Here is a 26883-nt window from a genome sequence, read left to right as displayed (position 1 = left end):
AAAATCATGCTCCGAAATCAACTTCTGTCACCATAGTGATACATTTTGGGATGGTACCTAAAGTTTAAAGCAGAGATTGGGGCACTTTTTAAATTTTCATTTTTGACCAAAATCGATAAGTCCGGGGCTTAGGGAATTTCTCATATGCCACAAAACGGTTGAAGCTCCTGTTCATAAATCATTATCCGAAATCAACTTATGTCACCTTAGTGATACATTTTGGGATGGTACCTAAAGTTTAAAGAAGAAATTGGGGCACTTTTTAAATTTTCATTTTTGACCAAAATCGATGGGTCTGGGGCTTAGGCAATTTCTCATACGCCACAAAACGGTTGAAGCTCCTGTTCAAAAATCATGCTCCGAAATCAATTTCTGTGACCTTAGTGATACATTTTGGGATGGTACCTAAAGTTTAAAGCAGAAATTGAGGCACTTTTGAAATTTTCATTTTTGACCAAAATTGATGGGTCCGGGGCTTAGGGAATTTTTCATATGTCACAAAACGGTTGAAGCTCCTGTTCAATAATCATGCTCTGAAATCAACTTCTGTCACCTTAGTGATACATTTTGGGATGGTACCTAAAGTTTAAAGCAGAAATTGGGGCACTTTTGAAATGTTCATTTCTGACCAAAATCGATGGGTCCGGGGCTTAGGGAATTTCTCATACGCCACAAAATGGTTGAAGCTCCTGTTCAAAAATCATGCTCCGAAATCAATTTCTGTAACCTTAGTGATACATTTTGGGATGGTACCTAAAGTTTAAAGCAGAAATTGGGGCACTTTTGACATTTTCATTTTTGACCAAAATTGATGGGTCCGGAGCTTATGGAATTTCTCATACGTTACAAAATGGTTGAAGCTCCTCTTCAAAAATCATGCCCCGAAATCAACTTCTGTCACCTTAGTGATACATTTTGGGATGGTACCTAAAGTTTAAAGCAGAAATTTGGGCACGTTTGAAATTTTAATTCTTGACCAAAATCGATGTGTCCGGGGCTTAGGGAATTTCTCATACGTCACAAAACGGTTGAAGCTCCTGTTCAAAAATCATGTCCCGAAATCAACTTCTGTCACCTTAGTGATACATTTTGGGATGGTACCTAAAGTTTAAAGCAGAATCTGGGGCAGTTTTGACATTTTCATTTTTGACCAAAATCGTTGGGTCTGGGGCTTAGGGAATTTCTCATACGCCACAAAACGGTTGAAGCTCCTGTTCAAAAATCATGCTCCGAAATCAACTTCTGTCACCTTAGTGATACATTTTGGGATGGTACCTAAAGTTTAAAGCAGAAATTGGGGCACTTTTGAAATTTTCATTTTTGACCAGAATCGATGGGTCCGGGGCTTAGGGAATTTATCATATCCCACAAAACTGTTGATGCTCCTGTTCAAAAATCATACTCCGAAATCAACTTCTGTCACCTTAGTGATACATTTTGGGATGGTACCTAAAGTTTAAAGAAGAAATTGGGGCACTTTTGAAATTTAAATTTTTGACAAAAATCGATGGGTCCGGGGCTTAGGGAACTTCTCATATGCCACAAAATGGATGAAGCTCCGGTTCATAAATCATTCTCCAAAATCAACTTCTGTCACCTTAGTGATACATTTTGGGATGGTACCTAAAGTTTAAAGCAGAAATTGGGGCACTTTTGAAATGTTCATTTCTGACCAAAATCGATGGGTCCGGGGCTTAGGGAACTTCTCATATGCCACAAAATGGTTGAAGCTCCTGTTCATAAATCATTCTCCGAAATCAACTTCTGTCACCTTAGTGATACATTTTGGGATGGTACCTAAAGTTTAAAGAAGAAATTGGGGCACTTTTGAAATTTAAATTTTTGACAAAAATCGATGGGTCCGGGGCTTAGGGATTTTCTCATATGTCACAAAACGGTTGAAGCTCCTGTTCAAAAATCATGTCCCGAAATCAACTTCTGTCACCTTAGTGATACATTTTGGGATGGTACCTAAAGTTTAAAGCAGAAATTGGGGCACTTTTGACATTTTCATTTTTGACCAAAATTGATGGGTCCGGAGCTTATGGAATTTCTCATACGTCACAAAATGGTTGAAGCTCCTCTTCAAAAATCATGCCCCGAAATCAACTTCTGTCACCTTAGTGATACATTTTAGGATGGTACCTAAAGTTTAAAGCAGAAATTTGGGCACTTTTGAAATTTTCATTCTTGACCAAAATCGATGGGTAAGGGGCTTAGGGAATTTCTCATACGTCACAAAACGGTTGAAGCTCCTGTTCAAAAATCATATCCCGAAATCAACTTCTGTCACCTTAGTGATACATTTTGGGATGGTAACTAAAGTTTAAAGCAGAAATTGGGGCACTTTTGAAATTTTCATTTTTGACCAGAATCGATGGGTCCGGGGCTTAGGGAATTTCTCATATTCCACAAAACTGTTGATGCTCCTGTTCAAAAATCATACTCCGAAATCAACTTCTGTCACCTTAGTGATACATTTTGGGATGGTACCTAAAGTTTAAAGCAGAAATTGGGGCACTTTTGAAATGTTCATTTCTGACCAAAATCGATGGGTCCGGGGCTTAGGGAACTTCTCATACGCCACAAAATGGTTGAAGCTCCTGTTCATAAATCATGCTCCGAAATCAACTTCTGTCACCTTAGTGATACATTTTGGGATGGTACCTAAAGTTTAAAGCAGAAATTGGGGCACTTTTGAAATTTTCATTTTTGACCTAAATCGATGGGTACGGGGCTTAGGGAATTTCTCATACGCCACAAAACGGTGCTCCTGTTCAAAAATCATGCTCCGAAATCAACTTCTGTCACCATAGTGATACATTTTGGGATGGTACCTAAAGTTTAAAGCAGAGATTGGGGCACTTTTTAAATTTTCATTTTTGACCAAAATCGATAAGTCCGGGGCTTAGGGAATTTCTCATATGCCACAAAACGGTTGAAGCTCCTGTTCATTAATCATTATCCGAAATAAACTTATGTCACCTTAGTGATACATTTTGGGATGGTACCTAAAGTTTAAAGAAGAAATTGGGGCACTTTTTAAATTTTCATTTTTGACCAAAATCGATGGGTCTGGGGCTTAGGCAATTTCTCATACGCCACAAAACGGTTGAAGCTCCTGTTCAAAAATCATGCTCCGAAATCAATTTCTGTGACCTTAGTGATACATTTTGGGATGGTACCTATAGTTTAAAGCAGAAATTGAGGCACTTTTGAAATTTTCATTTTTGACCAAAATTGATGGGTCCGGGGCTTAGGGAATTTTTCATATGTCACAAAACGGTTGAAGCTCCTGTTCAATAATCATGCTCTGAAATCAACTTCTGTCACCTTAGTGATACATTTTGGGATGGTACCTAAAGTTTAAAGCAGAAATTGGGGCACTTTTGAAATGTTCATTTCTGACCAAAATCGATGGGTCCGGGGCTTAGGGAATTTCTCATACGCCACAAAATGGTTGAAGCTCCTGTTCAAAAATCATGCTCCGAAATCAATTTCTGTAACCTTAGTGATACATTTTGGGATGGTACCTAAAGTTTAAAGCAGAAATTGGGGCACTTTTGAAATTTTCATTTTTGACCAAAATTGATGGGTCCGGAGCTTAGGGAATTTTTCATATGCCACAAAATGGTTGAAGCTCCTTTTCAAAAATCATGCTCCGAAATCAACTTCTGTCACCTTAGTGATACATTTTGGGATGGTACCTAAAGTTTAAAGCAGAAATTGGGGCACTTTTGAAATTTTCATTTTTGACCAAAATCGATGGGTCCGGGGCTTAGGGAACTTCTCATATGCCACAAAATGGATGAAGCTCCGGTTCATAAATCATTCTCCAAAATCAACTTCTGTCACCTTAGTGATACATTTTGGGATGGTACCTAAAGTTTAAAGCAGAAATTGGGGCACTTTTGAAATGTTCATTTCTGACCAAAATCGATGGGTCCGGGGCTTAGGGAACTTCTCATATGCCACAAAATGGTTGAAGCTCCTGTTCATAAATCATTCTCCGAAATCAACTTCTGTCACCTTAGTGATACATTTTGGGATGGTACCTAAAGTTTAAAGAAGAAATTGGGGCACTTTTGAAATTTTCATTTTTGACCAAAATCGATGGGTCTGGGGTTTAGGAAATTTCTCATACGCCACAAAATGGTTGAAGCTCCTGTTCAAAAATCATGCTCCGAAATCAATTTCTGTAACCTTAGTGATACATTTTGGGATGGTACCTAAAGTTTAAAGCAGAAACTGGGGCACTTTTGAAATTTTCATTTTTGACCAGAATCGATGGGTCCGGGGCTTAGGGAACTTCTCATATGCCACAAAATGGATGAAGCTCCTGTTCATAAATCATTCTCCAAAATCAACTTCTGTCACCTTAGTGATACATTTTGGGATGGTACCTAAAGTTTAAAGAAGAAATTGGGGCACTTTTGAAATTTTCATTTTTGACCAAAATCGTTGGGTCTGGGGCTTAGGGAATTTCTCATACGCCACAAAACGGTTGAAGCTCCTGTTCAAAAATCATGCTCCGAAATCAACTTCTGTCACCTTAGTGATACATTTTGGGATGGTACCTAAAGTTTAAAGCAGAAATTGGGGCACTTTTGAAATTTTCATTTTTGACCAGAATCGATGGGTCCGGGGCTTAGGGAATTTCTCATATCCCACAAAACTGTTGATGCTCCTGTTCAAAAATCATACTCCGAAATCAACTTCTGTCACCTTAGTGATACATTTTGGGATGGTACCTAAAGTTTAAAGCAGAAATTGGGGCACTTTTGAAATGTTCATTTCTGACCAAAATCGATGGGTCCGGGGCTTAGGAAACTTCTCATATGCCACAAAATGGTTGAAGCTCCGGTTCATAAATCATTCTCCGAAATCAACTTCTCTCACCTTAGTGATACATTTTGGGATGGTACCTAAAGTTTAAAGAAGAAATTGGGGCACTTTTGAAATTTTCATTTTTGACCAAAATCGATGGGTCCGGGGCTTAGGGATTTTCTCATATGTCACAAAACGGTTGAAGCTCCTGTTCAAAAATCATGTCCCGAAATCAACTTCTGTCACCTTAGTGATACATTTTGGGATGGTACCTAAAGTTTAAAGCAGAAATTGGGGCACTTTTGACATTTTCATTTTTGACCAAAATTGATGGGTCCGGAGCTTATGGAATTTCTCATACGTCACAAAATGGTTGAAGCTCCTCTTCAAAAATCATGCCCCGAAATCAACTTCTGTCACCTTAGTGATACATTTTGGGATGGTACCTAAAGTTTAAAGCAGAAATTTGGGCACTTTTGAAATTTTCATTCTTGACCAAAATCGATGGGTCCGGGGCTTAGGGAATTTCTCATACATCACAAAACGGTTGAAGCTCCTGTTCAAAAATCATATCCCGAAATCAACTTCTGTCACCTTAGTGATACATTTTGGGATGGTAACTAAAGTTTAAAGCAGAAATTGGGGCACTTTTGACATTTTCATTTTTGACCAAAATCGTTGGGTCTGGGGCTTAGGGAATTTCTCATACGCCACAAAACGGTTGAAGCTCCTGTTCAAAAATCATGCTCCGAAATCAACTTCTGTCACCTTAGTGATACATTTTGGGATGGTACCTAAAGTTTAAAGCAGAAATTGGGGCACTTTTGAAATTTTCATTTTTGACCAGAATCGATGGGTCCGGGGCTTAGGGAATTTCTCATATTCCACAAAACTGTTGATGCTCCTGTTCAATAATCATACTCCGAAATCAACTTCTGTCACCTTAGTGATACATTTTGGGATGGTACCTAAAGTTTAAAGCAGAAATTGGGGCACTTTTGAAATGTTCATTTCTGACCAAAATCGATGGGTCCGGGGCTTAGGGAACTTCTCATACGCCACAAAATGGTTGAAGCTCCTGTTCAAAAATCATGCTCCGAAATCAACTTCTGTCACCTTAGTGATACATTTTGGGATGGTACCTAAAGTTTAAAGCAGAAATTGGGGCACTTTTGAAATTTTCATTTTTGACCTAAATCGATGGGTACGGGGCTTAGGGAATTTCTCATACGCCACAAAACGGTGCTCCTGTTCAAAAATCATGCTCCGAAATCAACTTCTGTCACCATAGTGATACATTTTGGGATGGTACCTAAAGTTTAAAGCAGAGATTGGGGCACTTTTTAAATTTTCATTTTTGACCAAAATCGATAAGTCCGGGGCTTAGGGAATTTCTCATATGCCACAAAACGGTTGAAGCTCCTGTTCATAAATCATTATCCGAAATCAACTTATGTCACCTTAGTGATACATTTTGGGATGGTACCTAAAGTTTAAAGAAGAAATTGGGGCACTTTTTAAATTTTCATTTTTGACCAAAATCGATGGGTCTGGGGCTTAGGCAATTTCTCATACGCCACAAAACGGTTGAAGCTCCTGTTCAAAAATCATGCTCCGAAATCAATTTCTGTGACCTTAGTGATACATTTTGGGATGGTACCTGAAGTTTAAAGCAGAAATTGAGGCACTTTTGAAATTTTCATTTTTGACCAAAATTGATGGGTCCGGGGCTTAGGGAATTTTTCATATGTCACAAAACGGTTGAAGCTCCTGTTCAATAATCATGCTCTGAAATCAACTTCTGTCACCTTAGTGATACATTTTGGGATGGTACCTAAAGTTTAAAGCAGAAATTGGGGCACTTTTGAAATGTTCATTTCTGACCAAAATCGATGGGTCCGGGGCTTAGGGAATTTCTCATACGCCACAAAATGGTTGAAGCTCCTGTTCAAAAATCATGCTCCGAAATCAATTTCTGTAACCTTAGTGATACATTTTGGGATGGTACCTAAAGTTTAAAGCAGAAATTGGGGCACTTTTGACATTTTCATTTTTGACCAAAATTGATGGGTCCGGAGCTTAGGGAATTTTTCATATGCCACAAAATGGTTGAAGCTCCTTTTCAAAAATCATGCTCCGAAATCAACTTCTGTCACCTTAGTGATACATTTTGGGATGGTACCTAAAGTTTAAAGCAGAAACTGGGGCACTTTTGAAATTTTCATTTTTGACCAGAATCGATGGGTCCGGGGCTTAGGGAATTTCTCATATTCCACAAAACTGTTGATGCTCCTGTTCAAAAATCATACTCCGAAATCAACTTCTGTCACCTTAGTGATACATTTTGGGATGGTACCTAAAGTTTAAAGCAGAAATTGGGGCACTTTTGAAATTTTCATTTTTGACCAGAATCGATGGGTCCGGGGCTTAGGGAATTTCTCATATCCCACAAAACTGTTGATGCTCCTGTTCAAAAATCATACTCCGAAATCAACTTCTGTCACCTTAGTGATACATTTTGGGATGGTACCTAAAGTTTAAAGAAGAAATTGGGGCACTTTTGAAATTTTCATTTTTGACCAAAATCGTTGGGTCTGGGGCTTAGGGAATTTCTCATACGCCACAAAACGGTTGAAGCTCCTGTTCAAAAATCATGCTCCGAAATCAACTTCTGTCACCTTAGTGATACATTTTGGGATGGTACCTAAAGTTTAAAGCAGAAATTGGGGCACTTTTGAAATTTTCATTTTTGACCAGAATCGATGGGTCCGGGGCTTAGGGAATTTCTCATATCCCACAAAACTGTTGATGCTCCTGTTCAAAAATCATACTCCGAAATCAACTTCTGTCACCTTAGTGATACATTTTGGGATGGTACCTAAAGTTTAAAGCAGAAATTGGGGCACTTTTGAAATGTTCATTTCTGACCAAAATCGATGGGTCCGGGGCTTAGGAAACTTCTCATATGCCACAAAATGGTTGAAGCTCCGGTTCATAAATCATTCTCCGAAATCAACTTCTCTCACCTTAGTGATACATTTTGGGATGGTACCTAAAGTTTAAAGAAGAAATTGGGGCACTTTTGAAATTTTCATTTTTGACCAAAATCGATGGGTCCGGGGCTTAGGGATTTTCTCATATGTCACAAAACGGTTGAAGCTCCTGTTCAAAAATCATGTCCCGAAATCAACTTCTGTCACCTTAGTGATACATTTTGGGATGGTACCTAAAGTTTAAAGCAGAAATTGGGGCACTTTTGACATTTTCATTTTTGACCAAAATTGATGGGTCCGGAGCTTATGGAATTTCTCATACATCACAAAACGGTTGAAGCTCCTGTTCAAAAATCATATCCCGAAATCAACTTCTGTCACCTTAGTGATACATTTTGGGATGGTAACTAAAGTTTAAAGCAGAAATTGGGGCACTTTTGACATTTTCATTTTTGACCAAAATCGTTGGGTCTGGGGCTTAGGGAATTTCTCATACGCCACAAAACGGTTGAAGCTCCTGTTCAAAAATCATGCTCCGAAATCAACTTCTGTCACCTTAGTGATACATTTTGGGATGGTACCTAAAGTTTAAAGCAGAAATTGGGGCACTTTTGAAATTTTCATTTTTGACCAGAATCGATGGGTCCGGGGCTTAGGGAATTTCTCATATTCCACAAAACTGTTGATGCTCCTGTTCAAAAATCATACTCCGAAATCAACTTCTGTCACCTTAGTGATACATTTTGGGATGGTACCTAAAGTTTAAAGCAGAAATTGGGGCACTTTTGAAATGTTCATTTCTGACCAAAATCGATGGGTCCGGGGCTTAGGGAACTTCTCATACGCCACAAAATGGTTGAAGCTCCTGTTCAAAAATCATGCTCCGAAATCAACTTCTGTCACCTTAGTGATACATTTTGGGATGGTACCTAAAGTTTAAAGCAGAAATTGGGGCACTTTTGAAATTTTCATTTTTGACCTAAATCGATGGGTACGGGGCTTAGGGAATTTCTCATACGCCACAAAACGGTGCTCCTGTTCAAAAATCATGCTCCGAAATCAACTTCTGTCACCATAGTGATACATTTTGGGATGGTACCTAAAGTTTAAAGCAGAGATTGGGACACTTTTTAAATTTTCATTTTTGACCAAAATCGATAAGTCCGGGGCTTAGGGAATTTTTCATATGTCACAAAACGGTTGAAGCTCCTGTTCAATAATCATGCTCTGAAATCAACTTCTGTCACCTTAGTGATACATTTTGGGATGGTACCTAAAGTTTAAAGCAGAAATTGGGGCACTTTTGAAATGTTCATTTCTGACCAAAATCGATGGGTCCGGGGCTTAGGGAATTTCTCATACGCCACAAAATGGTTGAAGCTCCTGTTCAAAAATCATGCTCCGAAATCAATTTCTGTAACCTTAGTGATACATTTTGGGATGGTACCTAAAGTTTAAAGCAGAAATTGGGGCACTTTTGACATTTTCATTTTTGACCAAAATTGATGGGTCCGGAGCTTAGGGAATTTTTCATATGCCACAAAATGGTTGAAGCTCCTTTTCAAAAATCATGCTCCGAAATCAACTTCTGTCACCTTAGTGATACATTTTGGGATGGTACCTAAAGTTTAAAGCAGAAACTGGGGCACTTTTGAAATTTTCATTTTTGACCAGAATCGATGGGTCCGGGGCTTAGGGAATTTCTCATATTCCACAAAACTGTTGATGCTCCTGTTCAAAAATCATACTCCGAAATCAACTTCTGTCACCTTAGTGATACATTTTGGGATGGTACCTAAAGTTTAAAGCAGAAATTGGGGCACTTTTGAATCTTTCATTTTTGACCAAAATCGATGGGTCCGGGGCTTAGGGAACTTCTCATATGCCACAAAATGGATGAAGCTCCGGTTCATAAATCATTCTCCAAAATCAACTTCTGTCACCTTAGTGATACATTTTGGGATGGTACCTAAAGTTTAAAGCAGAAATTGGGGCACTTTTGAAATTTTCATTTTTGACCAGAATCGATGGGTCCGGGGCTTAGGGAATTTCTCATATCCCACAAAACTGTTGATGCTCCTGTTCAAAAATCATACTCCGAAATCAACTTCTGTCACCTTAGTGATACATTTTGGGATAGTACCTAAAGTTTAAAGCAGAAATTGGGGCACTTTTGAAATGTTCATTTCTGACCAAAATCGATGGGTCCGGGGCTTAGGGAACTTCTCATATGCCACAAAATGGTTGAAGCTCCTGTTCATAAATCATTCTCCGAAATCAACTTCTGTCACCTTAGTGATACATTTTGGGATGGTACCTAAAGTTTAAAGAAGAAATTGGGGCACTTTTGAAATTTTCATTTTTGACCAAAATCGATGGGTCTGGGGTTTAGGAAATTTCTCATACGCCACAAAATGGTTGAAGCTCCTGTTCAAAAATCATGCTCTGAAATCAATTTCTGTAACCTTAGTGATACATTTTGGGATGGTACCTAAAGTTTAAAGCAGAAATTGGGGCACTTTTGAAATTTTCATTTTTGACCAAAATTGATGGGTCCGGAGCTTAGGGAATTTTTCATATGCCACAAAATGGTTGAAGCTACTTTTCAAAAATCATGCTCCGAAATCAACTTCTGTCACCTTAGTGATACATTTTGGGAGGGTACCTAAATTTTAAAGCAGAAATTGGGGCACTTTTGAAATTTTCATTTTTGACCAAAACCGATGGGTTCGGGGCTTAGGGAATTTCTCATATGTCACAAAACGGTTGAAGCTCCTGTTCAAAAATCATGTCCCGAAATCAACTTCTGTCACCTTAGTGATACATTTTGGGATGGTACCTAAAGTTTAAAGCAGAAATTGAGGCACTTTTGAAATTTTCATTTTTGACCAAAATTGATGGGTCCGGGGCTTAGGGAATTTTTCATATGTCACAAAACGGTTGAAGCTCCTGTTCAATAATCATGCTCTGAAATCAACTTCTGTCACCTTAGTGATACATTTTGGGATGGTACCTAAAGTTTAAAGCAGAAATTGGGGCACTTTTGAAATGTTCATTTCTGACCAAAATCGATGGGTCCGGGGCTTAGGGAATTTCTCATACGCCACAAAATGGTTGAAGCTCCTGTTCAAAAATCATGCTCCGAAATCAATTTCTGTAACCTTAGTGATACATTTTGGGATGGTACCTAAAGTTTAAAGCAGAAATTGGGGCACTTTTGACATTTTCATTTTTGACCAAAATTGATGGGTCCGGAGCTTAGGGAATTTTTCATATGCCACAAAATGGTTGAAGCTCCTTTTCAAAAATCATGCTCCGAAATCAACTTCTGTCACCTTAGTGATACATTTTGGGATGGTACCTAAAGTTTAAAGCAGAAACTGGGGCACTTTTGAAATTTTCATTTTTGACCAGAATCGATGGGTCCGGGGCTTAGGGAATTTCTCATATTCCACAAAACTGTTGATGCTCCTGTTCAAAAATCATACTCCGAAATCAACTTCTGTCACCTTAGTGATACATTTTGGGAAGGTACCTAAAGTTTAAAGCAGAAATTGGGGCACTTTTGAATCTTTCATTTTTGACCAAAATCGAAGGGTCCGGGGCTTAGGGAACTTCTCATATGCCACAAAATGGATGAAGCTCCGGTTCATAAATCATTCTCCAAAATCAACTTCTGTCACCTTAGTGATACATTTTGGGATGGTACCTAAAGTTTAAAGCAGAAATTGGGGCACTTTTGAAATTTTCATTTTTGACCAGAATCGATGGGTCCGGGGCTTAGGGAATTTCTCATATCCCACAAAACTGTTGATGCTCCTGTTCAAAAATCATACTCCGAAATCAACTTCTGTCACCTTAGTGATACATTTTGGGATAGTACCTAAAGTTTAAAGCAGAAATTGGGGCACTTTTGAAATGTTCATTTCTGACCAAAATCGATGGGTCCGGGGCTTAGGGAACTTCTCATATGCCACAAAATGGTTGAAGCTCCTGTTCATAAATCATTCTCCGAAATCAACTTCTGTCACCTTAGTGATACATTTTGGGATGGTACCTAAAGTTTAAAGAAGAAATTGGGGCACTTTTGAAATTTTCATTTTTGACCAAAATCGATGGGTCTGGGGTTTAGGAAATTTCTCATACGCCACAAAATGGTTGAAGCTCCTGTTCAAAAATCATGCTCTGAAATCAATTTCTGTAACCTTAGTGATACATTTTGGGATGGTACCTAAAGTTTAAAGCAGAAATTGGGGCACTTTTGAAATTTTCATTTTTGACCAAAATTGATGGGTCCGGAGCTTAGGGAATTTTTCATATGCCACAAAATGGTTGAAGCTACTTTTCAAAAATCATGCTCCGAAATCAACTTCTGTCACCTTAGTGATACATTTTGGGAGGGTACCTAAATTTTAAAGCAGAAATTGGGGCACTTTTGAAATTTTCATTTTTGACCAAAACCGATGGGTTCGGGGCTTAGGGAATTTCTCATATGTCACAAAACGGTTGAAGCTCCTGTTCAAAAATCATGTCCCGAAATCAACTTCTGTCACCTTAGTGATACATTTTGGGATGGTACCTAAAGTTTAAAGCAGAAATTGGGGCACTTTTGAAATTTTCATTTTTGACCAAAATCGATGGGTACGGGGCTTAGGGAATTTCTCATACGCCACAAAACGGTGCTCCTGTTCAAAAATCATGCTCCGAAATCAACTTCTGTCACCATAGTGATACATTTTGGGATGGTACCTAAAGTTTAAAGCAGAGATTGAGGCACTTTTTAAATTTTCATTTTTGACCAAAATCGATAAGTCCGGGGCTTAGGGAATTTCTCATATGCCACAAAACGGTTGAAGCTCCTGTTCATTAATCATGCTCTGAAATCAACTTCTGTCACCTTAGTGATACATTTTGGGATGGTACCTAAAGTTTAAAGCAGAAATAGGGGCACTTTTGAAATGTTCATTTCTGACCAAAATCGATGGGTCCGGGGCTTAGGGAATTTCTCATACGCCACAAAATGGTTGAAGCTCCTGTTCAAAAATCATGCTCCGAAATCAATTTCTGTAACCTTAGTGATACATTTTGGGATGGTACCTAAAGTTTAAAGCAGAAATTGGGGCACTTTTGAAATTTTCATTTTTGACCAAAATTGATGGGTCCGGAGCTTAGGGAATTTTTCATATGCCACAAAATGGTTGAAGCTCCTTTTCAAAAATCATGCTCCGAAATCAACTTCTGTCACCTTAGTGATACATTTTGGGATGGTACCTAAAGTTTAAAGCAGAAACTGGGGCACTTTTGAAATTTTCATTTTTGACCAGAATCGATGGGTCCGGGGCTTAGGGAACTTCTCATATGCCACAAAATGGATGAAGCTCCGGTTCATAAATCATTCTCCAAAATCAACTTCTGTCACCTTAGTGATACATTTTGGGATGGTACCTAAAGTTTAAAGCAGAAATTGGGGCACTTTTGAAATTTTCATTTTTGACCAGAATCGATGGGTCCGGGGCTTAGGGAATTTCTCATATACCACAAAACTGTTGATGCTCCTGTTCAAAAATCATACTCCGAAATCAATTTCTGTAACCTTAGTGATACATTTTGGGATGGTACCTAAAGTTTAAAGCAGAAATTGGGGCACTTTTGAAATGTTCATTTCTGACCAAAATCGATGGGTTCGGGGCTTAGGGAACTTCTCATATGCCACAAAATGGTTGAAGCTCCTGTTCATAAATCATTCTCCGAAATCAACTTCTGTCACCTTAGTGATACATTTTGGGATGGTACCTAAAGTTTAAAGAAGAAATTGGGGCACTTTTGAAATTTTCATTTTTGACCAAAATCGATGGGTCTGGGGTTTAGGAAATTTCTCATACGCCTCAAAATGGTTGAAGCTCCTGTTCAAAAATCATGCTCCGAAATCAATTTCTGTAACCTTAGTGATACATTTTGGGATGGTACCTAAAGTTTAAAGCAGAAATTGGGGCACTTTTGAAATTTTCATTTTTGACCAAAATTGATGGGTCCGGAGCTTAGGGAATTTTTCATATGCCACAAAATGGTTGAAGCTACTTTTCAAAAATCATGCTCCGAAATCAACTTCTGTCACCTTAGTGATACATTTTGGGAGGGTACCTAAATTTTAAAGCAGAAATTGGGGCACTTTTGAAATTTTCATTTTTGACCAAAACCGATGGGTTCGGGGCTTAGGGAATTTCTCATATGTCACAAAACGGTTGAAGCTCCTGTTCAAAAATCATGTCCCGAAATCAACTTCTGTCACCTTAGTGATACATTTTGGGATGGTACCTAAAGTTTAAAGCAGAAACTGGGGCACTTTTGAAATTTTCATTTTTGACCAGAATCGATGGGTCCGGGGCTTAGGGAATTTCTCATATTCCACAAAACTGTTGATGCTCCTGTTCAAAAATCATACTCCGAAATCAACTTCTGTCACCTTAGTGATACATTTTGGGATGGTACCTAAAGTTTAAAGCAGAAATTGGGGCACTTTTGAAATTTTCATTTTTGACCAGAATCGATGGGTCCGGGGCTTAGGGAATTTCTCATATCCCACAAAACTGTTGATGCTCCTGTTCAAAAATCATACTCCGAAATCAACTTCTGTCACCTTAGTGATACATTTTGGGATGGTACCTAAAGTTTAAAGCAGAAATTGGGGCACTTTTGAAATGTTCATTTCTGACCAAAATCGATGGGTCCGGGGCTTAGGGAATTTCTCATATGCCACAAAATGGTTGAAGCTCCTGTTCAAAAATCATACTCCGAAATCAACTTCTGTCAGCTTAGTGATACATTTTGGGATGGTACCTAAAGTTTAAAGCAGAAATTGGGGCACTTTTGAAATGTTCATTTCTGACCAAAATCAATGGGTCCGGGGCTTAGGGAATTTCTCATACGCCACAAAATGGTTGAAGCTCCTGTTCAAAAATCATACTCCTTAATCAACTTCTGTCAGCTTAGTGATACATTTTGGGATGGTACCTAAAGTTTAAAGAAGAAATTGGGGCACTTTTGAAATCTTCATTTATGACCAAAATTGATGGGTCCGGAGCTTATGGAATTTCTCATACGTTACAAAATGGTTGAAGCTCCTCTTCAAAAATCATGCCCCGAAATCAACTTCTGTCACCTTAGTGATACATTTTGGGATGGTACCTAAAGTTTAAAGCAGAAATTTGGGCACTTTTGAAATTTTAATTCTTGACCAAAATCGTTGGGTCTGGGGCTTAGGGAATTTCTCATACGCCACAAAACGGTTGAAGCTCCTGTTCAAAAATCATGCTCCGAAATCAACTTCTGTCACCTTAGTGATACATTTTGGGATGGTACCTAAAGTTTAAAGCAGAAATTGGGGCACTTTTGAAATTTTCATTTTTGACCAGAATCGATGGGTCCGGGGCTTAGGGAATTTCTCATATCCCACAAAACTGTTGATGCTCCTGTTCAAAAATAATACTCCGAAATCAACTTCTGTCACCTTAGTGATACATTTTGGGATGGTACCTAAAGTTTAAAGCAGAAATTGGGGCACTTTTGAAATGTTCATTTCTGACCAAAATCGATGGGTCCGGGGCTTAGGAAACTTCTCATATGCCACAAAATGGTTGAAGCTCCTGTTCAAAAATCATTCTCCGAAATCAACTTCTGTCACCTTAGTGATACATTTTGGGATGGTACCTAAAGTTTAAAGAAGAAATTGGGGCACTTTTGAAATTTTCATTTTTGACCAAAATCGATGGGTCCGGGGCTTAGGGATTTTCTCATATGTCACAAAACGGTTGAAGCTCCTGTTCAAAAATCATGTCCCGAAATCAACTTCTGTCACCTTAGTGATACATTTTGGGATGGTACCTAAAGTTTAAAGCAGAAATTGGGGCACTTTTGAAATTTTCATTTTTGACCAAAATTGATGGGTCCGGAGCTTATGGAATTTCTCATACGTCACAAAATGGTTGAAGCTCCTCTTCAAAAATCATGCCCCGAAATCAACTTCTGTCACCTGAGTGATACATTTTGGGATGGTACCTAAAGTTTAAAGCAGAAATTTGGGCACTTTTGAAATTTTCATTCTTGACCAAAATCGATGGGTCCGGGGCTTAGGGAATTTCTCATACGTCTCAAAACGGTTGAAGCTCCTGTTCAAAAATCATATCCCAAAATCAACTTCTGTCACCTTAGTGATACATTTTGGGATGGTAACTAAAGTTTAAAGCAGAAATTGGGGCACTTTTGACATTTTCATTTTTGACCAAAATCGTTGGGTCTGGGGCTTAGGGAATTTCTCATACGCCACAAAACGGTTGAAGCTCCTGTTCAAAAATCATGCTCCGAAATCAACTTCTGTCACCTTAGTGATACATTTTGGGATGGTACCTAAAGTTTAAAGCAGAAATTGAGGCACTTTTGAAATTTTCATTTTTGACCAAAATCGATGGGTCTGGGGCTTAGGCAATTTCTCATACGCCACAAAACGGTTGAAGCTCCTCTTCAAAAATCATGCTCCGAAATCAATTTCTGTGACCTTAGTGATACATTTTGGGATGGTACCTAAAGTTTAAAGCAGAAATTGAGGCACTTTTAAAATTTTCATTTTTGACCAAAATTGATGGGTCCGGGGCTTAGGGAATTTTTCATATGTCACAAAACGGTTGAAGCTCCTGTTCAATAATCATGCTCTGAAATCAACTTCTGTCACCTTAGTGATACATTTTGGGATGGTACCTAAAGTTTAAAGCAGAAATTGGGGCACTTTTGAAATGTTCATTTCTGACCAAAATCGATGGGTCCGGGGCTTAGGGAATTTCTCATACGCCACAAAATGGTTGAAGCTCCTGTTCAAAAATCATGCTCCGAAATCAATTTCTGTAACCTTAGTGATACATTTTGGGATGGTACCTAAAGTTTAAAGCAGAAATTGGGGCACTTTTGAAATTTTCATTTTTGACCAAAATTGATGGGTCCGGAGCTTAGGGAATTTTTCATATGCCACAAAATGGTTGAAGCTCCTTTTCAAAAATCATGCTCCGAAATCAACTTCTGTCACCTTAGTGATACATTTTGGGATGGTACCTAAAGTTTAAAGCAGAAACTGGGGCACTTTTGAAATTTTCATTTTTGACCAAAATCGATGGGTCTGGGGTTTAGGAAATTTCTCATACGCCACAAAATGGTTGAAGCTCCTGTTCAAAAATCATGCTCCGAAATCAATTTCTGTAACCTTAGTGATACATTTTGGGATGGTACCTAAAGTTTAAAGCAGAAATTGGGGCACTTTTGAAATTTTCATTTTTGACCAAAATTGATGGGTCCGGAGCTTAGGGAATTTTTCATATGCCACAAAATGGTTGAAGCTACTTTTCAAAAATCATGCTCCGAAATCAACTTCTGTCACCTTAGTGATACATTTTGGGAGGTTACCTAAATTTTAAAGCAGAAATTGGGGCACTTTTGAAATTTTCATTTTTGACCAAAACCGATGGGTTCGGGGCTTAGGGAATTTCTCATATGTCACAAAACGGTTGAAGCTCCTGTTCAAAAATCATGTCCCGAAATCAACTTCTGTCACCTTAGTGATACATTTTGGGATGGTACCTAAAGTTTAAAGCAGAAACTGGGGCACTTTTGAAATTTTCATTTTTGACCAGAATCGATGGGTCCGGGGCTTAGGGAATTTCTCATATTCCACAAAACTGTTGATGCTCCTGTTCAAAAATCATACTCCGAAATCAACTTCTGTCACCTTAGTGATACATTTTGGGATGGTACCTAAAGTTTAAAGCAGAAATTGGGGCACTTTTGACATTTTCATTTTTGACCAAAATTGATGGGTCCGGAGCTTAGGGAATTTTTCATATGCCACAAAATGGTTGAAGCTCCTTTTCAAAAATCATGCTCCGAAATCAACTTCTGTCACCTTAGTGATACATTTTGGGATGGTACCTAAAGTTTAAAGCAGAAATTGGGGCACTTTTGAAATGTTAATTTCTGACCAAAATCGATGGGTCCGGGGCTTAGGGAATTTCTCATACGCCACAAAATGGTTGAAGCTCCTGTTCAAAAATCATGCTCCGAAATCAATTTCTGTAACCTTAGTGATACATTTTGGGATGGTACCTAAAGTTTAAAGCAGAAATTGGGGCACTTTTGACATTTTCATTTTTGACCAAAATTGATGGGTCCGGAGCTTATGGAATTTCTCATACGTCACAAAATGGTTGAAGCTCCTCTTCAAAAATCATGCCCCGAAATCAACTTCTGTCACCTTAGTGATACATTTTGGGATGGTACCTAAAGTTTAAAGCAGAAATTTGGGCACTTTTGAAATTTTCATTCTTGACCAAAATCGATGGGTCCGGGGCTTAGGGAATTTCTCATACATCACAAAACGGTTGAAGCTCCTGTTCAAAAATCATATCCCGAAATCAACTTCTGTCACCTTAGTGATACATTTTGGGATGGTAACTAAAGTTTAAAGCAGAAATTGGGGCACTTTTGACATTTTCATTTTTGACCAAAATCGTTGGGTCTGGGGCTTAGGGAATTTCTCATACGCCACAAAACGGTTGAAGCTCCTGTTCAAAAATCATGCTCCGAAATCAACTTCTGTCACCTTAGTGATACATTTTGGGATGGTACCTAAAGTTTAAAGCAGAAATTGGGGCACTTTTGAAATTTTCATTTTTGACCAGAATCGATGGGTCCGGGGCTTAGGGAATTTCTCATATCCCACAAAACTGTTGATGCTCCTGTTCAAAAATCATACTCCGAAATCAACTTCTGTCACCTTAGTGATACATTTTGGGATGGTACCTAAAGTTTAAAGCAGAAATTGGGGCACTTTTGAAATGTTCATTTTTGACCAAAATCGATGGGTCTGGGGTTTAGGAAATTTCTCATACGCCACAAAATGGTTGAAGCTCCTGTTCAAAAATCATGCTACGAAATCAATTTCTGTAACCTTAGTGATACATTTTGGGATGGTACCTAAAGTTTAAAGCAGAAATTGGGGCACTTTTGAAATTTTCATTTTTGACCAAAATTGATGGGTCCGGAGCTTAGGGAATTTTTCATATGCCACAAAATGGTTGAAGCTCCTTTTCAAAAATCATGCTCCGAAATCAACTTCTGTCACCTTAGTGATACATTTTGGGAGGGTACCTAAATTTTAAAGCAGAAATTGGGGCACTTTTGAAATTTTCATTTTTGACCAAAACCGATGGGTTCGGGGCTTAGGGAACTTCTCATATGCCACAAAATGGATGAAGCTCCTGTTCATAAATCATTCTCCAAAATCAACTTCTGTCACCTTAGTGATACATTTTGGGATGGTACCTAAAGTTTAAAGCAGAAATTGGGGCACTTTTGAAATGTTCATTTCTGACCAAAATCGATGGGTCCGGGGCTTAGGGAATTTCTCATACGCCACAAAATGGTTGAAGCTCCTGTTCAAAAATCATGTCCCGAAATCAACTTCTGTCACCTTAGTGATACATTTTGGGATGGTACCTAAAGTTTAAAGCAGAAACTGTGGCACTTTTGAAATTTTCATTTTTGACCAGAATCGATGGGTCCGGGGCTTAGGGAATTTCTCATATTCCACAAAACTGTTGATGCTCCTGTTCAAAAATCATACTCCGAAATCAACTTCTGTCACCTTAGTGATACATTTTGGGATGGTACCTAAAGTTTAAAGCAGAAATTGGGGCACTTTTGAAATTTTCATTTTTGACCAAAATCGATGGGTCCGGGGCTTAGGGAACTTCTCATATGCCACAAAATGGATGAAGCTCCGGTTCATAAATCATTCTCCAAAATCAACTTCTGTCACCTTAGTGATACATTTTGGGATGGTACCTAAAGTTTAAAGCAGAAATTGGGGCACTTTTGAAATTTTCATTTTTGACCAGAATCGATGGGTCCGGGGCTTAGGGAATTTCTCATATCCCACAAAACTGTTGATGCTCCTGTTCAAAAATCATACTCCGAAATCAACTACTGTCACCTTAGTGATACATTTTGGGATGGTACCTAAAGTTTAAAGCAGAAATTGGGGCACTTTTGAAATGTTCATTTCTGACCAAAATCGATGGGTCCGGGGCTTAGGGAACTTCTCCTATGCCACAAAATGGTTGAAGCTCCTGTTCATAAATCATTCTCCGAAATCAACTTCTGTCACCTTAGTGATACATTTTGGGATGGTACCTAAAGTTTAAAGAAGAAATTGGGGCACTTTTGAAATTTTCATTTTTGACCAAAATCGATGGGTCTGGGGTTTAGGAAATTTCTCATACGCCACAAAATGGTTGAAGCTCCTGTTCAAAAATCATGCTCCGAAATCAATTTCTGTAACCTTAGTGATACATTTTGGGATGGTACCTAAAGTTTAAAGCAGAAACTGGGGCACTTTTGAAATTTTCATTTTTGACCAGAATCGATGGGTCCGGGGCTTAGGGAATTTCTCATATTCCACAAAACTGTTGATGCTCCTGTTCAAAAATCATACTCCGAAATCAACTTCTGTCACCTTAGTGATACATTTTGGGATGGTACCTAAAGTTTAAAGCAGAAATTGGGGCACTTTTGAAATTTTCATTTTTGACCAAAATAGATGGGTCCGGGGCTTAGGGAACTTCTCATATGCCACAAAATGGATGAAGCTCCGGTTCATAAATCATTCTCCAAAATCAACTTCTGTCACCTTAGTGATACATTTTGGGATGGTACCTAAAGTTTAAAGCAGAAATTGGGGCACTTTTGAAATTTTCATTTTTGACCAGAATCGATGGGTCCGGGGCTTAGGGAATTTCTCATATCCCACAAAACTGTTGATGCTCCTGTTCAAAAATCATACTCCGAAATCAACTTCTGTCACCTTAGTGATACATTTTGGGATGGTACCTAAAGTTTAAAGCAGAAATTGGGGCACTTTTGAAATGTTCATTTTTGACCAAAATCGATGGGTCTGGGGTTTAGGAAATTTCTCATACGCCACAAAATGGTTGAAGCTCCTGTTCAAAAATCATGCTCCGAAATCAATTTCTGTAACCTTAGTGATACATTTTGGGATGGTACCTAAAGTTTAAAGCAGAAATTGGGGCACTTTTGAAATTTTCATTTTTGACCAAAATTGATGGGTCCGGAGCTTAGGGAATTTTTCATATGCCACAAAATGGTTGAAGCTCCTTTTCAAAAATCATGCTCCGAAATCAACTTCTGTCACCTTAGTGATACATTTTGGGAGGGTACCTAAATTTTAAAGCAGAAATTGGGGCACTTTTGAAATTTTCATTTTTGACCAAAACCGATGGGTTCGGGGCTTAGGGAACTTCTCATATGCCACAAAATGGATGAAGCTCCTGTTCATAAATCATTCTCCAAAATCAACTTCTGTCACCTTAGTGATACATTTTGGGATGGTACCTAAAGTTTAAAGCAGAAATTGGGGCACTTTTGAAATGTTCATTTCTGACCAAAATCGATGGGTCCGGGGCTTAGGGAATTTCTCATACGCCACAAAATGGTTGAAGCTCCTGTTCAAAAATCATGTCCCGAAATCAACTTCTGTCACCTTAGTGATACATTTTGGGATGGTACCTAAAGTTTAAAGCAGAAACTGTGGCACTTTTGAAATTTTCATTTTTGACCAGAATCGATGGGTCCGGGGCTTAGGGAATTTCTCATATTCCACAAAACTGTTGATGCTCCTGTTCAAAAATCATACTCCGAAATCAACTTCTGTCACCTTAGTGATACATTTTGGGATGGTACCTAAAGTTTAAAGCAGAAATTGGGGCACTTTTGAAATTTTCATTTTTGACCAAAATCGATGGGTCCGGGGCTTAGGGAACTTCTCATATGCCACAAAATGGATGAAGCTCCGGTTCATAAATCATTCTCCAAAATCAACTTCTGTCACCTTAGTGATACATTTTGGGATGGTACCTAAAGTTTAAAGCAGAAACTGTGGCACTTTTGAAATTTTCATTTTTGACCAGAATCGATGGGTCCGGGGCTTAGGGAATTTCTCATATCCCACAAAACTGTTGATGCTCCTGTTCAAAAATCATACTCCGAAATCAACTTCTGTCACCTTAGTGATACATTTTGGGATGGTACCTAAAGTTTAAAGCAGAAATTGGGGCACTTTTGAAATGTTCATTTCTGACCAAAATCGATGGGTCCGGGGCTTAGGGAACTTCTCCTATGCCACAAAATGGTTGAAGCTCCTGTTCATAAATCATTCTCCGAAATCAACTTCTGTCACCTTAGTGATACATTTTGGGATGGTACCTAAAGTTTAAAGAAGAAATTGGGGCACTTTTGAAATTTTCATTTTTGACCAAAATCGATGGGTCTGGGGTTTAGGAAATTTCTCATACGCCACAAAATGGTTGAAGCTCCTGTTCAAAAATCATGCTCCGAAATCAACTTCTGTCACCTTAGTGATACATTTTGGGAGGGTACCTAAATTTTAAAGCAGAAATTGGGGCACTTTTGAAATTTTCATTTTTGACCAAAACCGATGGGTTCGGGGCTTAGGGAACTTCTCATATGCCACAAAATGGATGAAGCTCCTGTTCATAAATCATTCTCCAAAATCAACTTCTGTCACCTTAGTGATACATTTTGGGATGGTACCTAAAGTTTAAAGCAGAAATTGGGGCACTTTTGAAATGTTCATTTCTGACCAAAATCGATGGGTCCGGGGCTTAGGGAATTTCTCATACGCCACAAAATGGTTGAAGCTCCTGTTCAAAAATCATGTCCCGAAATCAACTTCTGTCACCTTAGTGATACATTTTGGGATGGTACCTAAAGTTTAAAGCAGAAACTGTGGCACTTTTGAAATTTTCATTTTTGACCAGAATCGATGGGTCCGGGGCTTAGGGAATTTCTCATATTCCACAAAACTGTTGATGCTCCTGTTCAAAAATCATACTCCGAAATCAACTTCTGTCACCTTAGTGATACATTTTGGGATGGTACCTAAAGTTTAAAGCAGAAATTGGGGCACTTTTGAAATTTTCATTTTTGACCAAAATCGATGGGTCCGGGGCTTAGGGAACTTCTCATATGCCACAAAATGGATGAAGCTCCGGTTCATAAATCATTGTCCAAAATCAACTTCTGTCACCTTAGTGATACATTTTGGGATGGTACCTAAAGTTTAAAGCAGAAATTGGGGCACTTTTGAAATTTTCATTTTTGACCAGAATCGATGGGTCCGGGGCTTAGGGAATTTCTCATATCCCACAAAACTGTTGATGCTCCTGTTCAAAAATCATACTCCGAAATCAACTTCTGTCACCTTAGTGATACATTTTGGGATGGTACCTAAAGTTTAAAGCAGAAATTGGGGCACTTTTGAAATGTTCATTTCTGACCAAAATCGATGGGTCCGGGGCTTAGGGAACTTCTCATATGCCACAAAATGGTTGAAGCTCCTGTTCATAAATCATTCTCCGAAATCAACTTCTGTCACCTTAGTGATACATTTTGGGATGGTACCTAAAGTTTAAAGCAGAAATTGGGGCACTTTTGAAATTTTCATTTTTGACCAAAATTGATGGGTCCGGAGCTTAGGGAATTTTTCATATGCCACAAAATGGTTGAAGCTCCTTTTCAAAAATCATGCTCCGAAATCAACTTCTGTCACCTAAGTGAAACATTTTGGGATGGTACCTAAAGTTTAAAGCAGAAACTGGGGCACTTTTGAAATTTTCATTTTTGACCAGAATCGATGGGTCCGGGGCTTAGGGAACTTCTCATATGCCACAAAATGGATGAAGCTCCTGTTCATAAATCATTCTCCAAAATCAACTTCTGTCACCTTAGTGATACATTTTGGGATGGTACCTAAAGTTTAAAGCAGAAATTGGGGCACTTTTGAAATTTTCATTTTTGACCAGAATCGATGGGTCCGGGGCTTAGGGAATTTCTCATATCCCACAAAACTGTTGATGCTCCTGTTCAAAAATCATACTCCGAAATCAACTTCTGTCACCTTAGTGATACATTTTGGGATGGTACCTAAAGTTTAAAGCAGAAATTTGGGCACTTTTGAAATTTTCATTTTTGACCAGAATCGATGGGTCCGGGGCTTAGGGAATTTCTCATATCCCACAAAACTGTTGATGCTCCTGTTCAAAAATCATACTCCGAAATCAACTTCTGTCACCTTAGTGATACATTTTGGGATGGTACCTAAAGTTTAAAGCAGAAATTGGGGCACTTTTGAAATGTTCATTTCTGACCAAAAACGATGGGTCCGGGGCTTAGGGAATTTCTCATATGCCACAAAATGGTTGAAGCTCCTGTTCATAAATCATTCTCCGAAATCAACTTCTGTCACCTTAGTGATACATTTTGGGATGGTACCTAAAGTTTAAAGCAGAAATTGGGGCACTTTTGAAATTTTCATTTTTGACCAAAATTGATGGGTCCGGAGCTTAGGGAATTTTTCATATGCCACAAAATGGTTGAAGCTCCTTTTCAAAAATCATGCTCCGAAATCAACTTCTGTCACCTTAGTGATACATTTTGGGATGGTACCTAAAGTTTAAAGCAGAAACTGGGGCACTTTTGAAATTTTCATTTTTGACCAGAATCGATGGGTCCGGGGCTTAGGGAATTTCTCATATTCCACAAAACTGTTGATGCTCCTGTTCAAAAATCATACTCCGAAATCAACTTCTGTCACCTTAGTGATACATTTTGGGATGGTACCTAAAGTTTAAAGCAGAAATTGGGGCACTTTTGAAATTTTCATTTTTGACCAAAATCGATGGGTCCGGGGCTTAGGGAACTTCTCATATGCCACAAAATGGATGAAGCTCCTGTTCATAAATCATTCTCCAAAATCAACTTCTGTCACCTTAGTGATACATTTTGGGATGGTACCTAAAGTTTAAAGCAGAAATTGGGGCACTTTTGAAATGTTCATTTCTGACCAAAATCGATGGGTCCGGGGCTTAGGGAATTTCTCATACGCCACAAAATGGTTGAAGCTCCTGTTCAAAAATCATACTCCGAAATCAACTTCTGTCACCTTAGTGATACATTTTGGGATGGTACCTAAAGTTTAAAGAAGAAATTGGGGCACTTTTGAAATCTTCATTTTTGACCAAAATTGATGGGTCCGGAGCTTATGGAATTTCTCATACGTTACAAAATGGTTGAAGCTCCTCTTCAAAAATCATGACCCGAAATCAACTTCTGTCACCTTAGTGATACATTTTGGGATGGTACCTAAAGTTTAAAGCAGAAATTTGGGCACTTTTGAAATTTTAATTCTTGACCAAAATCGATGGGTCCGGGGCTTAGGGAATTTCTCATACGTCACAAAACGGTTGAAGCTCCTGTTCAAAAATCATGTCCCGAAATCAACTTCTGTCACCTTAGTGATACATTTTGGGATGGTACCTAAAGTTTAAAGCAGAAACTGGGGCAGTTTTGACATTTTCATTTTTGACCAAAATCGTTGGGTCTGGGGCTTAGGGAATTTCTCATACGCCACAAAACGGTTGAAGCTCCTGTTCAAAAATCATGCTCCGAAATCAACTTCTGTCACCTTAGTGATACATTTTGGGATGGTACCTAAAGTTTAAAGCAGAAATTGGGGCACTTTTGAAATTTTCATTTTTGACCAGAATCGATGGGTCCGGGGCTTAGGGAATTTCTCATATCCCACAAAACTGTTGATGCTCCTGTTCAAAAATCATACTCCGAAATCAACTTCTGTCACCTTAGTGATACATTTTGGGATGGTACCTAAAGTTTAAAGAAGAAATTGGGGCACTTTTGAAATTTTCATTTTTGACCAAAATCGATGGGTCTGGGGTTTAGGGAATTTCTCATATGCCACAAAATGGTTGAAGCTCCTGTTCAAAAATCATGCTCCGAAATCAATTTCTGTAACCTTAGTGATACATTTTGGGATGGTAACTAAAGTTTAAAGCAGAAATTGGGGCACTTTTGAAATTTTCATTTTTGACCAAAATTGATGGGTCCGGAGCTTAGGGAATTTTTCATATGCCACAAAATGGTTGAAGCTCCTTTTCAAAAATCATGCTCCGAAATCAACTTCTGCCACCTTAGTGATACATTTTGGGATGGTACCTAAAGTTTAAAGCAGAAACTGGGGCACTTTTGAAATTTTCATTTTTGACCAGAATCGATGGGTCCGGGGCTTAGGGAATTTCTCATATTCCACAAAACTGTTGATGCTCCTGTTCAAAAATCATACTCCGAAATCAACTTCTGTCACCTTAGTGATACATTTTGGGATGGTACCTAAAGTTTAAAGCAGAAATTGGGGCACTTTTGAAATTTTCATTTTTGACCAAAATCGATGGGTCCGGGGCTTAGGGAACTTCTCATATGCCACAAAATGGATGAAGCTCCTGTTCATAAATCATTCTCCAAAATCAACTTCTGTCACCTTAGTGATACATTTTGGGATGGTACCTAAAGTTTAAAGCAGAAATTGGGGCACTTTTGAAATTTTCATTTTTGACCAGAATCGATGGGTCCGGGGCTTAGGGAATTTCTCATATCCCACAAAACTGTTGATGCTCCTGTTCAAAAATCATACTCCGAAATCAACTTCTGTCACCTTAGTGATACATTTTGGGATGGTACCTAAAGTTTAAAGCAGAAATTGGGGCACTTTTGAAATGTTCATTTCTGACCAAAATCGATGGGTCCAGGGCTTAGGGAACTTCTCATATGCCACAAAATGGATGAAGCTCCTGTTCATAAATCATTCTCCGAAATCAACTTCTGTCACCTTAGTGATACATTTTGGGATGGTACCTAAAGTTCAAAGAAGAAATTGGGGCACTTTTGAAATTTTCATTTTTGACCAAAATCGATGGGTCTGGGGTTTAGGAAATTTCTCGTACGCCACAAAATGGTTGAAGCTCCTGTTCAAAAATCATGCTCCGAAATCAATTTCTGTAACCTTAGTGATACATTTTGGGATGGTACCTAAAGTTTAAAGCAGAAATTGGGGCACTTTTGAAATTTTCATTTT

The sequence above is a fragment of the Pseudophryne corroboree genome, chromosome 4, assembly GCF_028390025.1.
Source record: "Pseudophryne corroboree isolate aPseCor3 chromosome 4, aPseCor3.hap2, whole genome shotgun sequence".
NCBI classification, from domain to species: domain Eukaryota; kingdom Metazoa; phylum Chordata; class Amphibia; order Anura; family Myobatrachidae; genus Pseudophryne; species Pseudophryne corroboree.
Note: the sequence above shows the minus strand (reverse complement) of the source record.